At 41.0% G+C, this 17,892-nt stretch overlaps 1 protein-coding gene across 4 annotated transcripts in view; it reads left to right on the forward strand.

Moving 5' to 3' along the window:
• The window catches only part of LOC105689187, a 126,895-nt gene that overhangs the window by 82,230 nt on the left and 26,773 nt on the right, over positions 1-17,892 (forward strand). The window lies entirely within an intron of this gene.

A 17,892-nucleotide genomic window follows, 5' to 3' on the forward strand; every position in this document is an offset into this window, starting at 1 on the left:
TTTTGACAAAACTCGGCATATCATGCTCCGTATCTTAGCGGGTACTTACGTACCCTCGGGTACAACACCGTCACCGTCGGCAGAAGCAATGACGGTAATACAAACCACGATAATTTCAATTTAACGCTACTAATTTTCTCGAATTGCCTTCGGAAAAGGAGATGACTGTGCCGCTCCGTTGTTTGTTGTATCGTAACTAGGAGAGGACTCCGCCGTACCGCCTACTTATCGCCGCGCACCGCGAAATTCACAAATTCATCGCGTACCCTCCTCGTCACCCTCTTCGGACCATCTGGTCACATTTTCTAATCCTTCCCCGTACGTCCCACCTCGATTGACCAATTGACGATTGTGAATTCCAATTTCCATCGGAATTGTAATTCCTAACGCCGCACGTTCCGCCGATGGCGCGTGAAGAAGTTGACAATCGCTTTTTCAAAAACCGAGTAGAAAAATTGACCTCTTCCAATCGCAGGGCGAAAAATCGGACGTACGTACGGAAATTATTTGCTCGGCGGTTCGCCGTTCGGCATCTTTGGCATGCCGCGTCGTTACAACTCGTGCGATAAAACGAGGACTGATAATAATTGGCGTGAAAGGATTTGTCTCGGTCGGCTATAGGGTATTGTTCGACGGAGCATGGCGCGAGTGTATCTTTGCCGCGTTTTCTGCCCCATTAGCGTACGACTGTCAAGCTATGCTAAGCGGGCGATACACCGCTAATAGAAATTATTACACATGTAATCGACGCCGGCCGATCCCAAGATATCGATGATCGGTCGGGCTCGAAGATATTCAGCGCGAAGCTGCGAGGAGACGGTACTTGAAAACTGCCGTGCCTCTCGGTTGCTTCGGGTGGTACCTATACGCCGCGGACCAAGACCCAACGTTTATGAGTTATAAGTCGGCCATCTTGTGAACCATCGTATATTCACGTACGCGCGCACATGTGAAACCACCAGAGCAATATGTAAGTGCCACATTCTGTTCCGAGACCGTACAGTCGATCCTAAAAATTACAATCTGGAGCTTCGGATGTTCGGGACGATGGTCGGTCGGTCGGTCGGTCGGTCGGTTGCCCCTGACCGCGGTGTGTTGTTGGTGCGTTCAACCTGCACCAAAAGTTTCGAGAGACACCGTCACGCACCACTCGTAATACCGACAAGGACTTTTAATTATTCGGTTATACATTTATAGCCAGTGGCGTTAACGGATCTCACCGAATATACCGTGCGTATCCAGGAATATGACGGGAAATATTCGAGATCGAATCGATAACGATAATATCGCGTATTCATAAGGCTTATAAAAATTATCTGGACTGGATTTACTTTATAGCTCCCGGTAAAATGAAGTTGAATCGCTGATTTTTCGATCCCAACGCCCAGGTAGATTCGTATCCGTTCTATAGGTGGGCAACGACGATCTATCGGTTTTCCTTAGTTTTTTTTTTTTCGCATCGCAAAAAATGTGAACAAAATGTTTTGATCAATTATTTAATAACACCTCACGCGATCCACCGTGAGGCCGTCCAGGTATGATACTGCCGCGTGTGCGTATTATCCGTATAGGTTTTATGCGAAATTACATTGCCTAGAATTGCAAAGTTCAAGGATGATAGAACGACTTTTTGAAACGGTTGACGCCTTTCGGTAAAATTAATAATGATTTCGCAAAGTCGTCGTCGTCGTCGTCGTTGTGTGTACGCGCGTCTCGTACAGAGCGCGAGTAGTAGTCGGTAGTAGTTAGGTAGGGTGTTTGTTGGGAGTTTGAAACGTCTGCGAACGGTATGATGAGATCGTAGAATGTTTTATGAAACATTTTACGACTCTTGGCTGAACAGAAATGACGGCTCGCTCGCTGACTTGCTCTGCGTTGAAGCGGCGTTGCACATGTGCCGTATGTTCTCAGATGCTTTCAATAAGTTAAAACGTTATACTGATATTGTACTGAATTGTAATTCAATTCGAAGAGCAATAAATTTATATTTTTTCAATTCGTGTATCGTGTATCGTATATATGCGTGAGCTCGCGCGCAATTCGCATTACACATAATACACGTCCACCTCCTATACTTGATTTAATAACACGTGACGGGTGTATACGTACGCGCGATATTTGAGACGCATCGCGTACACGTACGTAGGTACACCGTGTACCTAATACCGATTGCCCGGGGAATCGACGAAATAATTATCGGGGATACCGGCGAATCGCGGTGGCGATTTCGGGTCGTCTTCAAAAACCGACTAAAAAGCCGCTGCTCGCGTTCAACATTTAAACTTTTACGTCACCGATGATTATTTTAGAACCAATTGGGCAGCGGCAGCGGCATCGGCATCGGCATCGGCGGTCTCCTATGGTTTTTTGCCGGTTAATTAACTCCGCACCAAGTCCGCTCACTCCTTGATTGTCTAAACGCCTGTGAGAATCCGACTTTTTGTCGAAACCGAAGAACGAACAACGCGATAATGGCGCGGTATTATAGTCACCGATGTTGATCCCCCCGATGGCGGAGAGTTGCGCGGATCGGAGGATCGAGAGGGAACACGTATTAGAGTCTTCCCATATTAAGGCAAGCCTCGGGATGCCTCCGTCTCCGGATCTTTTCGTATTTTATTTCACTCAACTTTGTTTTATTCGTGGGAGTCTTTTTTTTTTTTTTTTCTTTTTTTGTTTTTTCTCTTTCATTTTTTTCATCTCTTTCTTGTCCACTTCTTTTGTACGCTTCCTCTTCTTCTTCTTCTTCTTCTTCGTCTACTTTCGCCCGCGTTTTCTCGACTCGCTTCCACGGCGAGCGTATTTCTACTCTCCTTTTCTTTTCTCAGTTTCGCGGGGAGTTTTTCATCGTTTCGTATAGGTGGTATACGTAGCGCGGTTGAACCTCCGCGGGGTAAACAGAAGGAGAGGAGAAAGTGAGAAAAAGAATAAGGGAGAGTGAGATGGACGAGTGAGAGGGAAAGATTCGTTTTTTCTCAGCATCTTGTTTATTTTGCCTGTCAACTCGCTGACACTCGGACATTCGTTTAAATTTAGAATTCAATGGAGTCCTTTTAGTGGAAGCCTTTCAAATCTTAACGGATTTCTACAGTTCTCGATTATTTATTTAATCTTAACTCCACACGTACCATACATACGCAGTCTGCACCGCCGTTGCAGTTATATATTGCCATATACACTTTATGCTTCTTTTCCTCCCGGTACCGCCGCCACCGCCGCCGCTGTCGTTATCCCGACCATTACTGCATCGTTTTCTATATATCTACAATATATCGACTCGATTCCGTTCTCATTCCAACACCTCCGTAATACCACAATATCCACCACTGTTCAGAAGGAAAATTCCACAGCTGGTTATTGCCGTAACTTAATCCTTCACTTCCGGGTACAATTGCCTCCCTGTCAGACGCATACGTAAAACATAAATTAATATCATACAAACGAATTATTATTCCTGTCGCCCCGACGACTCGCGTGGAAGCGTCTGGGATTTTCTATTTTCAAACCAAATCCCGAGATTTCTTCATTTTTCCTTGTCTCTCTTTTTATTCTGTCATTCGAAAATTTTATTTCGGTTCACATATGCCGGTGTAATCGTCCGTATGTATACCATTTTCGATACGAACCCACGTAGGATCGACGTATTGGTGCAGCAGTCGAATGCCTGCCAGATTATCTCCTACCTCTTACCGATTAACTTTTCAAACAATTCCGTTTTGAGTTATTGAACTTTGAGAGGGCGATAGGCAACCGCGACCGTACAGTTGCCCATTAGGACCTAGGCCGTAGCCGTCAGTCTCCCAAAACCAGAAAGACTACTCGTCAAATTAATCATGGGCCAATCCATCAGTTATATTATACATCTCCCATGCTCCGGCCTAACCCATACTTTATCCTCGGCTATTTCACCTATCGGCGTACAGGACACACGGAGTAAAAACCAACGTGTATTGGTACAAGAGAGACGGGTAATTCTCCTTGCACCTACGGACTCCTCATTCCGCTCCCAAAAGAAATGCAGCTTTTATTATTTCCGATTTCATGAAATACCGTATTTTTCATTTCTTTTGGATCTTTTTTTCTTCATTCTGTTGCTCTGATCGAACAAAAAATTTCGATATTTCGAATGACGTTATCTCAGAATTAAAAAAATCCAAAATTCCCCGTTCTCGTCGTTGCGTGCAACAGCGAGTTCACACTTTAATCGGTATCATGTGAAAACGAAAAATGAGATAAAATAAACTAAATAAATTTTGTGACCACTTGACGTGCCTTATCGAGCGAGCGAGTAAGACGACGAGTGTTTGACACCATTGGGAGTGAGAGAAATGGCAAAAAAAACGGAGATGAAAATAGAGAAAGAAAAAGAGATTGAATCTGACTGAAAACCACATGGCTACGGTGGTACAGTCGATGCCAACCACCGACTGCAGAAGCTTCACCGTATCGCGTACGTGTATATCCTCGGTCAAGTTATGCATACGGGTATAGAATATTACACGTGGTTAATTCATTATTTTGTGTACGTATACGGGTACGAGTACTTTTTTTTCCTTCTTATTTATCTCAAAATCTATATGCGTATAGGTGAAACCGATCAGGTAATGCCTCGTGCCTTCGAGTTTTGATTTATAGGAGGCGAGCAATTCTCTCGTGTGAGCGAGGCAACCTCTCATTTCCTAAAGTAACGCCTTTTCAAAAATAACCAACGAAAAACAAGTAATTATTGATGAAATATGAAATTGGCCGCAAAATTATGTATTTGGGTATTAGATCTCGTGGTGTGTCCGTACAACGAACACCTCGTCGCCGTATTTTACATAGAGAAAAAGGTTAAAATTGAAGAATAAAAAAAAGAGAGGCGAGTCGTGCTCGCCTCTTTATATTACGATATCGACTAACGGAGTTATAACTAAAATTTTCGAATACCCAGCCATTCGGTTTGACGAAAAAGTATATTGGTGGCTTGTGTAATACTTACACTATGGATTAGAAGAAGAAAAAAAAACTCATAATTATTATAATAATGAAGAGAGAAATAAAAAAAAAAAAAAAATCACCAAAAGGAAAAAGCGGGATAAAAAAAAAAAACAACAACAACAAAAAACCAACAAACAAACACCATGCGAGGATAAATTATTTATGAGCTGAATACCTCCTCTCTCTTTCTCACTTTTGCTCTCTCTCGTTTTCCATCTCTCTCCTTCTCTCTGTCTCTCGCTCACCAACTCTTTTCCTCCGTCGTGGCGATGACATTCGTGCCGCGGTGCGGGCATGCGAGAGCACTTCCATACACCGACCAAGAAGCGGGCTTAATTCCTTCATTTTTTTCACTCTACTCCTTCTTCTGCTCCTTCTTCTTCTTCTTCTTCTTTTCTCTTATATACCTCTTCCCTTCATTCCTTTGGAAAGCCTCTTTTTATTTTTATTTTCATCTTCTTTTTTTTTCATTCTTCTCGTGCGGGTGGATACCCCCGTATTACTGCTCCGCAGCAGTCTCGGGCAATGAAAAGGTCCGCGAAAACCAGTTCTTAGCTCCCATAATGTGTAAGACCAATATATTAATAAGCGTAGGTCGATCCTAATGCTCCGCATGTATATTCCATTATTCACAAATACATTTTCAACGTGCCCGAGGATACGTCATCTAGCTAGAAAAATTACTACGTGAAAAACAAATTCCGAACAGTGCGAATAACTCGCGAAATGAATTTCATTCGTATCGTTACGTCGAATGATTATTGGAAAGAAATATTACTTGAAATAATATTATCCCTTGATCAATGTAACTAGCGTGATGTGCCGCAAACCATCGTCACATGCAAAGTCGAATTTTTTCGTTTCTCAATTTCACGCCTAGGGGAGGTGTGCGATGAGGGGTGGCGTTGGATCGCGCGATGCACGGGTCGGGTTTTTCTATACGGCAGTAAAAGTAGAACTCGATTCAGGGCAGTTCGCCGTGATTGTTTTTGTTTCTCTTATTAATTTTTTCGTCAATTTTTTTTTTTTTTTTCTGTTCCAATCGAGATCGTTCGAGTCTCCGGTTTTGCGCGTTGCTCGGGTACCGTACGCGAGTACGAGGGTTCCGCGCATCGGGCGAAAGGGAGGTATAATAAAAGGAAGGGGGAGTAAGGGAGATATATTAAGGGGAAGTAAGGGACGAGCATTAAACCGGCTAATTTTAATATTTAAATCTGGATGCGAAACGAGCTTGAAGCCTGGAATCGGTTGTGGGTTGTATGTGCGGCGTGATGCGGAGCCAGTTTATAGGTATGGGTGTGCGTATGTATATCGCCGCCCTTGCGGCCTTCTGTACCTTTTGGATCTTTTTGGAGTCTTCTGTGCTGTTGGGGCCCCGGAGAGTTGAGTGAGAGTGAAAAAGAGAGAAGGAAAGAGCCCGAGGAGAGTGGCACACCGCACATAACCGATTCTCGAACTCATAAATTTTAAATTATGTCAAACAAAAAAGACGCGGTGGGACCAACCTTTGAGAAATAAAAGAGTCGAGTCCAGGGAAAAAACAGAAAAGCATCGGGCGATGGCAAAGGAAAGACTTTGGGCGACCAAGTAGAGCGGCTAGAGGGCCTTAAGGAGCGAAGTGATGAGGAGAAAAGAAGAGAGGGGAGATTGAACGGTTAGAAGGTAAAGGGAAAGGGGGTACCTCTGAAACGATCGCTCGTTTTATGAGGTCTAGACGAAATTTTAGCCCATTAGCGAGTCGAATTTCCAGCATTAATTCGATATTACAATATTCAAATTGATGATTTGAATTTTCAAACCTTCTCTATAAACATACTATGCCGCTGAGCTGCTGCTGCTGCTGCTGCTGCTGCTGCTGCTGCCGTTCGAGGCTTACGAAATCCCAAGGGAATTTGTTTTCGTTCAACCTTCGCTCTCTAAGCTTGAAAGAAAGTGGTTTTTTTAACCCAAAAAAAAAAAAAAATAGAATAGAACGAGCATACCCATCTTTTGTTCGTGATGCGGGTAGGAAAAGTTTTAAATAGAGAAAAAACGGAGCAATTAACTCGAACAATCATGGAATACGTATTGTGTGTTATCCGTTCTCACGATAAGACAGAAACGATTCGCGCACTTCGTAAACTCACCCTCGATACACCGAGGTCGAAGTACATGAAAGAAAAAGTTTCGAATTGAAATTTTAACGCGTTAGGAGTTATCTTACTTGTCGACTTTTTACGGAGCCGCTAATGACCCCTTTGCGGAGGAAAGAGAGGCAGAGGCGGGAGAAGCAGCAAGAGCTAAAAGAGCGCGAGAAAGAGGACATTATAAGAGGGCTGAGGTTGGAGCACGAGAAACGAGGAGAGGGTGGGGGATAAGGTGGAGTGTAGAAAAAGAGGTAACCAAGAGAGAGCGCTAAGAAAATTCAAATTTTCGAGCGTGACGTGGAGGAATCGTTCCCGTTTTCGAGCTCAAACAATAGAAGAACGATTCCTATAGCGATAGTGGCACCCCGCTGTTCGCCATATTGGTACCCCAACCGATGTGGTTTTTCTCTTTCATTTTCATTCCCTCTCTACCTCACCATTTTCTCCCTTTTTATCTTCTTTTTACCTTCAATTTTATTTCTTTTATTACTATTCCTTCTCCTTCCTTTTTGTTTTAGTCTCTTTTGAATAATATCTCGTGATTCGTTGACCGGAGACAAAAGAAACAACGGTACAAACATCACGGATAATAATTCTTTGGACGTGATATAAGCTCGCTCCGCTATCATCTCCGCATCGTATCACAAATGCCGTTCGATCATTCTCACCTTCGCGGTAATCAAAAATCTGACGACTAACATCAATGGAAAATTCTGATCGTCGTTTCGCGACGCGGTATGTACATGTTCGCGAGAAATTTTCAAAAGATTAAAGCCACGAAGAAAAAGTGAGACGAGAAAAGAGAGAAAAAAGGTTTCGCGTCTTTTACGCTCCTCAATTTACGTTATATTATACACCGCCATTCATTATATCATACTTGTAATATAAGTCATCGTTACAGCACAATTAAATTACTTTACTGCACACTAATTCTTTAACGCAGCGTTACACGGGTCCAAATACACGTATAGTTTGATTTCTGAGCTTATTAATGCGAGAATATGAATGCTTTTTCCTCCACCGACTTTGGAAGCCGTACGGGGATACATGCAACCGGCAGACTATAACCTTCACACGTGTAACCACCCGCCACCCTCCCACCCTCCCTATCACCTTCGCTACCCATACGTGCATCGTAACACACCTAAAATGTATTATATATATATGTATGGGTACGACGTGTACCCCGTGCACCGCCATTGCCAATGCATCCAGAACGCTCGGCTTTTGTTTGGCTCGTTTCATTTTTTGAATATGGAAGATAATTAATCTTGGAGGGCATAAAAGGGTTTTCGGGTATGGGGCGCGAGAAAAAATGAGCATCGTGTTGCCGATGCTTGATGGTGCTGCTTATGCTGCTGCTGTTGCTGCTGCGCTACTCTTCGAACGTGGTATATTCATTCCAGTTCTTATGGTTGGTTCAGCGATCTCTTCGGGGCAATAGCGCGGTTGTTGCCGCAGCTTCATTATATCGTTGTTATATTTTGCCGATGCTTTCTCGGTTGTTGTTTTTCTCTCACATTTTATTATTCGTTGTAATCTTCGTCCTAATAGTGAGCCCTTGTTCGATTGTATTATCCGTATCTTTGAGGATCCCTTTTTATTTTTGGTTTTTCGAATTTGAGTCAATAAAAAATGGTCTGGAATGGAAACGCGGGGTTCGTAATGGCCGTTGGAAGGGGAGAGACCCTTTATATTTCTCATGGGATGATGTTGCCCCGTAATCGTGGTGCTTCATCTCAACTTCTGTTAGGTGTTAAAAATGGACCCGGACTCTTTATCTCCTATCCTACAACCGCGGGCTTTCGGGGCTACCTGACCTTAAAGTCTCGGAAGATTCATCTCAAATATTAAAATTTGGAAACCTAATACCGGAATATTTCAACCTGAAAACCACCTCGACGAATAACCGTGTCTAAAGTCAAAAAAATATATATTCAGACCCGTATTAATCAGAGTCATGGAACGGCTACCAACGAACACGTCAAATCTTAACCATCCCATGTACGTATAGTATAATAATATGTAATACATACTTTTTATAACTCCTTCACATACGAAGTACGAACGCACGTACATTTGCCCACGCGGTTATGCAAATTCGATTATTTAAATTTTTTTTCCTAATTTTTTTTTCACATCAACTTCCAGAGGGGGTGCACGTTGCAAGGGTGCGGATAAAAAGGGGTCCCGGTCATATAGAGAGAAAAAACTGAGTAGAAAAGGGAAAGGGCTCTGGAGATTTGATATTTTTATGTATATGAATTAATGAAACGAGACTTATGGAGTTTTTGGACAGTCGCAACTAACTCATGGATAATTTTTGAGGGGGAACTTTGTCGGCGAAGAGAGGGACGGGGAAAAAGCGGAGAAATAGGAGAATGAACCGCGAGTAATCAGTACGGACAATTTCGAAACGGTTGGAAGCATAAATTGACCGAAGGGCTTCTCTTTTTTTTTTTTTGTATCCTCATTTTCTATGTACGCGTATTACCTTATAGGGTATGTATGCTGCTGCGGAGATCTTGCAGCTTTTTTATTTCGACACCAACCGAGATACTTCCATTTTTCTGCTCCGAAAAGTGGAAAATTGGCGATAACTCGATCAGTTTTATAGTTGGATAAATTTGGCTTCAAAATCGATTGCACGAATAGATGATTTTGGCTTTCAGGTTTGAATTCCTGGGCTGAATATATGTGAAATTACTCTTGAAGATGGAGAAAAAAAAACGATTTTTGGGCCAAAAGTAAAGTAGTTTAAAAATTGATTGTATTACACTTTTCTTACGTATTTTGACCTCAGAAACACGAATCTGAAAGAAAAATTCATGTATCTCTAAAATTCACCAAGTTATCGCCAATTTTCAGCTTTTTGGGGTCAAAAATTAAAAATTGATTTTTTAGACTATCTCAATGTAATTTGAGCTCAGGAATCCGAATCTGGAAGAAAAATTGATCTATCTACAAAAATGACCGAGTTATCCCCATTTTTTCGCATTTTTTGGCATAAAAATGGAGATATCTCGAAGGGAAAAAATCGTAGCTCAATTTGGACAACGGATTCGTGTTCCTGAGGTCAAAATACATAAGAAAAGTGCCATACGATCAATTTTGAAAAATAAAAATTTTTGGTCAAAATTTGAAAAAATCGTAAGGGGTACCCCTTGGAAAAATCTCAAATTTTGACCAAAAATTTTTATTTTTTAAAATTGATCGTATGGCACTTTTCTTATGTATTTTGACCTCAGGAACACGAATCCGTTGTCCGAATTAAGCTACGATTTTTTCCCTTCAAGATATCCTCAAATTTATGCCAAGAAATGCGAAAAAATGGGGATAACTCGGTCACTTTTTAAGATAGAGCAATTTTTCCTTCGGATTCGGATTCCTGAGCTCAAATTACATTAAGATAGATTAAAAAATCATTTTTTTATTTTTGACCCCAAAAAGCTGAAAATTAGCGATAACGTGGTCAATTTTAAAGATGGATCAATTTTTCTTCCAGATTCGGATTCCTGAGGTCAAAATACGTTAGAAAAGTGTAATACAATTAATTTTCAAACTACTTTACTCTTGGCCCAAAAATCGATTTTTTTTTTCGTTCTTCAAGAGTAATCCTACATATAATCAGCTTAGGAATCCAAATCTGAAAGCCAGAATCATCGACTCATGCAATCGATCGAGTAATCATCAATTATTCGCTGTTGGGAGCAGAAAAGTTATAAGACATATCGATCGGTTTTAGTCGTAGACCCACTTTGATTCATCGCAATCCATGCATGGGTCGAAATATTCAAAGTTCTCAATTCACCAGCAAACCCGAGCTTAACTGGAGTCAGGTAGCCACGGGCGCGCGGTTTGTTGTGGGGCGTCACCTCTGCTCAGCCCCGAAGGTGACGTCTCACAACATAAAGCGCTACGCTGCTGGCTGCGCTGATTCCAGCGTAGCTCGGGTTTGCTCGTAGACCAAAGAATTCGAATATTTGAAGCAGACGTATCCTCAAATTTAAGGTAAGAAGCGATAAAATGGCGATAACTCGGTCAATTTTATAGATAAATCAATTTAACTCGTGAATTCGGATTCCTGAGATCAAAATACAAAAGAATAGCATATAAAATGAAATTAAGTATTTTCGAGATCGATCGTAGGTCACTTACCTAACGTATTTGGACCTCAGGAACACGATTTCGTCGACTAATTATAAATTGAGCAATGACTATCACCGATCGAGATATCTCAATTTTTGTGCTTCGAAAATTGGTTTATTCAATATCAAACCTCAAAATCGTCATTTGGTTCTCCAGGGGGAATATATAACTGCTCAGTGATCAGGTTGTGTACAGTAATTAATATGGTGTATGCACAGGGCAAAAACAAGACATGATCGCTAGCTATAAAAATGTAGAAAAATCAAAAGGAATGAAAAATGAGTGGTTATTTTACATACGTGCGAATAGAGTTGGCGAGTAAGCTTCGAGAGAGTCACGTTCTTAAAAAGAATTATAACAATGAAAATCTTATATAACTAGGCGCCGATAAGATGTCATTTTTCCATTATAACTCTGATAATTGGTATGTCTAGTAGCTCTAACAATACGAAATCATATAGATCCACAATTTGCTGTTATTATTTATGCGTGCTTTTTTGTTATAGCTGTATTAATCTGCCTATTATTCCACAACTTCTCGTATACCTTTTACCAACTATTTCTTATTCTCCGAGTGCACAGGACCTGTGAACCGGGTTTCGCACCTGTTGAGAATCATACGTGTACCTACATTAATTTACCGTGCATTACACATCAACTTATAACGAAGTTTCACAAACCGATTTCTGTATCACTAGCTGTACACCGTAAGAGCGAATATTGAACGATTCGACTTTTTTATCGCCAACATTTTTAGTCTTCACACGTTTGATTGCGCCTGAGGCGAACGCAGGTATATATCCGGACGATTACATACTCCACATAAACGCTCGCTAAATTTTTCACTCGGTTTATAGTTTCTCCGATTTTTGCGCTCACCTTACAAACGGTATACGTCACATGCCTTTTGGCTAGTAAAATAATATCCAAACGCCTAATTAAGTCAAAGTTATACGACGTATTTCCTGAGATAAAATTCTTTCGCTTGATTCATTCACCCTTGGAAAATCGGAAAGTTGGCTCAATCGGTTTCTGCTAATTAATTTTTTTCGTTTAATTGCCGACTTCTTGTTTTGAGATCGATAATTCCGAGACAATAACATCGCTAGCGCCGAAAGGGGTGATCGACAGATAAAATAACCGACGTACGATTGAAACAAAGACAGACATCGCTTCGATGGAATCCTCGCTCCAGTGGAGCGCGTGGTCGATTCTAGTATTGCAATTTCATTTATTTTCTACGTAATGAATATCGTCGGGGATTTAAAAGATTATTAAGTCTTATCAGAAGTAACCTTGTCATATGGACACCGACAGCTGCAGTAGCAGCGGTAGCGGCGGCAGCTACCGTTGCTACTACTTCTGCTTCTTAATATATTACCGCTTATGCGTACGTACACGCACTCGCGTTATAAAGCTACTGCACTACCGGCTCCAATAATTTATCGTATAAATCAATAAACCCGAACATAAAATGACTTCGGACAGATTTACTTCCTACGAGTGAAACGAAAGAAGTAGATATATAAGTTGGGGTTCCTAGAGAGGAGGATAAAAAAAAATTTATCGACTCACCTATGCGCACCTGTACAAACATTTGAAACAATAAGTTTTTGGACTATCACGTTCGGAGTGCCATAACTTCGAAAACGATTACACGTTAATGGTCCTTCTTCTTCCATACCGGACCATAATACTATAATTGCCGAATGTCTCAATTATCGATCACCTTTTTTTCATAGACATCGAATTTTTCGTGTTCAAGTCAATTTTGTTCTGTACGCTCTCGTTACAATCTTGAATTTGATTTTCCACGATCGTGAATAAGAGTCGCGATTTTCTCATGGTTTTCACACATTTGCCACACACTTCTTCTGTGCCCGTAGTGTGTGCGTTTACACGTACACGTATGTGAATCGCGCGTATGTATAGGAAGTGTCGAGTGGGTTCGTCCGTCAGTCCCGCAGCTGATCGTTCATCGTGGACGATCGTGCCATCTTGAATGGTTGAGCGACTAGCGATTACTCAAATTTCCGGGACCCGACCTGACGGTAAGGGTAACCCCTATCCCTATCCCTGTCCCTGTCCCCGTCCCTGTTCTTGTCACGCTGCCGCTGTACGCCGGAGCTGCGGAGTTCTCTTACCCTTACAAATCCCAAAAGAAAACTGGATATGTGAAGAAAAAAAAAAAAAAAAATGTTCCGCGTACGTACGAAGAAAAAAGGGAAAGAAATACCCGGCTAAAAAAACGAACGTCGAGTGAGAGAAAAAAAGGAAGCGGAAAAATAATCATAAAATAAAATAACCCCCGGGTCACAGGGTGAATACCGTTTTACCAACTATTAACTCAGTTTTACCCGTTTCCCCCCAATGCGGAAACCTTTTTTTCCCCTCTCTTTCTTCTTTCCTTATTTCGTTGGTCTTCTACCTCGCCGTATATACGATCCGAATAGACCTTAGCCCTTCTCCTCTCCCTTTCTTCTTTTCACCTTTTTACGTAATCTTCCGTTTTCCGCAAGGCGGTCGCGTGCAGGTAGTCGGAAACTATCCTCGATCTTTGTGTGTATGCGGTGTATGTATTCCTACCTACCTACCTGTACCATGCGGAAGAGTACGGGGATACGCTCGATTTAACCTGTGAGAAAAATTGGGGATCCGCACCCCGGAGGGTTAACCGATTTCCCTGCGCAAAATTTGAAATTTGAACCGGTGTCGTTGACCTGCCCCCTTTTCCTCCGTTAAGTAGCTCGTAAAAGTCTCGATGATGTGTCTCTCCTCACGTCTGTCGCTCCAAGTTTCTTCGTTCTTTTTCCTCGTCCTCCTCTCTTCCGCGCCATTTTTTTCAATCTCTTTCTCCCGTACGCGACGCCAAATTACAAAATTGTTTAAAAAGAAATAAAAAAATTGCCGAAAAAATCAAACGGAGAAAAAAAAAAGCAAAGAGATACAACGATAGAGAAAAATTTCGCGTACACAATAGATATATGCATGTGTGTATATTATCGTTAAATTATACCTCGCCTAACGCGATTAGTCATCTATATACCCATACACATGTACCTATATGTACGTTCGCATTACATCCACGTTGGCTAATTCTCGCAATTATATTTCGACTATCGGATATTTTTACCGTTAGATGTGTATACACGAGTACGCAGGTATCTATAATGACGGTGAAATTTATAGACGCGCGCGGTTTTTTTTAATTTAAAGTTTTTTCTTTTTCTATTTCATCGTTTTTTTTTCGTTTCACGTGATCGACAAGCTCCGTTCGTGTGGGAAACTGTTTGGTACCTTCGCAGTCAATTATTTTTTATCGTAGAACGGATGTGTGAAATTTGAAATCTCCTTGCGATTTCTATGAGCGATTGTTTAATTATATCGACGATGTGCGGAGGTAATCTATCGGAAAGAAATTGAAAAAATTCTCGTATGGATTTAAATTAAAAGAGAGAAACCGCGCTAGAGGGGTATGTACGTAGACGCGTATTATATTCGCTCGTACGATTATCTGTGGGAAAAATAATTCGGTGATGAAAATAAATTTGAAAGACGAAGGTAAGAAAAAAGAGGAAAAAAAAAGGAAAGTTGAGAAAAAATAATGTCGAGAAATGGAGGGAACGGGGGAGTGGAGAACCGAAAGTGTGTGTCGAGAGACCAGTTCTCGAAGGCGCACTCCAGGTTCTTGAAAAATCGTCAGTCGTTTGTTATCTTAATTATTATTAATGGAGCGCACCGAACAATCCGACGTGGTTGCGGTTATAAAAAGAGTAACATGATTTTGAAATTAAAAAATTCGAAAGCAGCGAGAGAATTAACTCTGGATTCCCGGATAATGATTGAGAGGCCGATCCTCGGATATGTGCGCATACCAGATGTGTACGTATATATACGTAATCTATGTATGGATACGTGTATTGTACAGCCGTTGTATATAGAGACGATCTCCTTCTCTCATTTTTTTTTTCTCTTCTATACCTCGCCTCTTATGGATTAAAAAAATGTTTTAAAACGAGAGAAACACAGACGCCCCGTAGCGATGGCGTCGTTTCGAACTGCGAGGACTGTTTTTTTTTTTTAAAAATTGCCTCGATTTAAAAGCGAACTTATAAAATACATAAGACTAATTTCTCATAACACTCGCATGTCCACGTGTATAACTATATCTGGGGTGAGGATATCCAGTTTTTGTGAAAAAGACCAAAACGTAGCTGAAATCTAATTGAAATAAGAGAAAATGGAACAAAAAATTTTGTAAACCAGTTAACGTTCCTCTTCTCCAGCTGACGATTGATCTAGCTGTACATACATACGGTACGGACGAAATCGGTATCCAGAATAATTCGAGCACCGGGCTAAATTACCTTGCGTAATTTTCGCCAAATCATCGATCAACCGCGTATACGGTGAAAATAAAATGAAATAAAGTATATATACATACATACATACATATTTGAAGTAAAAAACGCGCCCTACGGGGGTCTGTATGTATTCGGTGTATATGGCCCGTCGGGTTTCGGAGGGGCCCCCTGCAGGGGACTTTGCCTTTCCCCTTTCCCGTTTTAGTCCCAATTTTTTTTCTTACCGGTCGGGTCAAACGTAGCGTGTAGACAGGTATATGAGCTTCGGCTTAGTTCAGTTCTCAGGAGCCTTCCTTCCTTCTTTCTTATACGTGTACGTATTATACCTAACCTGATATTCTCGATATACCTGCGGCCTAAGAGGCATTAGAAATACAACCCCCTCCCCCCCTCGTACCGTGCACAGGAATATGACGTGTTGGTTTTATCGTTTATATCAAAAAATGAACGAGATGAACCGAACGGAAAGCAGGGGGGGAGGGGGGGGGGGGGATTTATACGGTTCTTTCAAGAAGACTTACCTCACTTCCAATTTTCTACTTCAATCTTTGTCGGATCTAATAACCGATTTCACGATCCGCGATACGAGTATTGCGAAAATTGAGCTATGGTTATTTGGTTGAACTCATTTCCAGTGTGAGTATCGTTCGCACATCTGCGATCGTAGAGTGCGAGTAGATAAATCGTTTCTCTCGTTTTTTTGAAATTTATATGTATATCCGTGGAATCCGGTAACGAGTTGCCCGATCGTTACGCACTACACATTATTTTTTCTGAAACTTTAAACTACGCGCGGAAGATTATAAAAGCCGGATTAATATCCGTCTCGTATATAACGTTCATATTCTTTTAGCTTACACAGCGAACACCTCAAGTTCTACAGATCGGATATACATACACTCGTAAAATTGACACGCTAAAGTTTTTAAATCATATTATATGGATACCAACGATATTTTAATGATGTTGCAATTTACTCACTCACCAAATACGTTCACAGCGTATACCTCTACGTACACGTGTACGAGGTTGTATAAATTTTTTATTTATTTCACACGCCAAATTCCAAACCAATAAACAACCCGCTTCCTCTTCGTTTTATTTAATAAGTGAACTGAAAAAAGAAAAATTCTTTCCCTAACTTTTTCATCCGTGGATGCTCCAGATTCAGCAGCAGCAGCTGGACTGTACGTAACGTCTTGTTGTAACTAAAAATCGTTTTGCCATCGAATTAGCGAAACTAATTATTTTATCTGTACGTGAATTATGAAGTTCGATAGGCCGCAGCTGACGAGGTAAACTTTTTTTTTTTACAGACAATTTTGTATAGGCGCGAAATTATAATTGCTTATCGGAAGATTATGATTAATTAACGAATAATTTTTCATTAGTTATTTCGCTATTAAAGCAGCGGTACTTGACGACGATAAAAATGTATATTGTATATATCCGTTGTGTCTATACCGAGTTATAACGTGCGGGTTGAGTTGTTTTTCTTTTTTTTTTGTGAGAAACTTTACGTATCGTATGAGACGGGGGTATGAATAGACCTCGTAATTACCAGTTGTAATAGGGATTTACAAATTTTAGTTTACAAATTTCACCTCGATTGTTCCGCTCTACTTCGGAACTTTGAAGAACATTACATAATTACGAGGTTCTAATTAGTAATTACATATGACACGCTCATTAGCATCGTAAGAATATGTAATAACTAAACACTTGCATTTGACCGTGGATAAAATAATTACATAGCTTTATTTTACTCCAAAAATGGAAACGTCTCAATTTCAGAATTGAGAGATTCCCGTAGAAAAAAAAATTCTTCAACCCTGAATCCTCTGAAAGAAGACAGGCGTATCGACTTTTTCTCTTCTTCTTTTTTCTCGAAGTGTGCGTGAATCCACGTACGATTTATGTATAGATATATATTCGTCCGTCTTCCGACCCCTGGATTCTGGGGCCATATAACGCTTTTTCTCGGTTACCACCCTTCCTCGGAATAACCAATAGGAAAACGTCGTTTTCTCACAGAAATCCTAGCTCCCTTTATCCCCACCCCAAAAATACGGAAACTCCTCGCTTTCCAAAATATTGCAATCTCCGAAGTCAGTCTTGCGCGCATCGCGTCAAGGGAAGGACATAGCCCGGGGGTCGCCAAGACTTTTTGGTAAAAAAACGAGAGAGGAAAATAGAAATAAATTTAAAAAATTGAAAGAACAAATAAAAAACGAAGGGGAAATCAATTATATAATCATCGATTTCCATGCATC

The sequence above is a fragment of the Athalia rosae genome, chromosome 5 (assembly GCF_917208135.1).
Source record: "Athalia rosae chromosome 5, iyAthRosa1.1, whole genome shotgun sequence".
Classification (NCBI taxonomy): Eukaryota; Metazoa; Arthropoda; class Insecta; order Hymenoptera; family Athaliidae; genus Athalia; species Athalia rosae.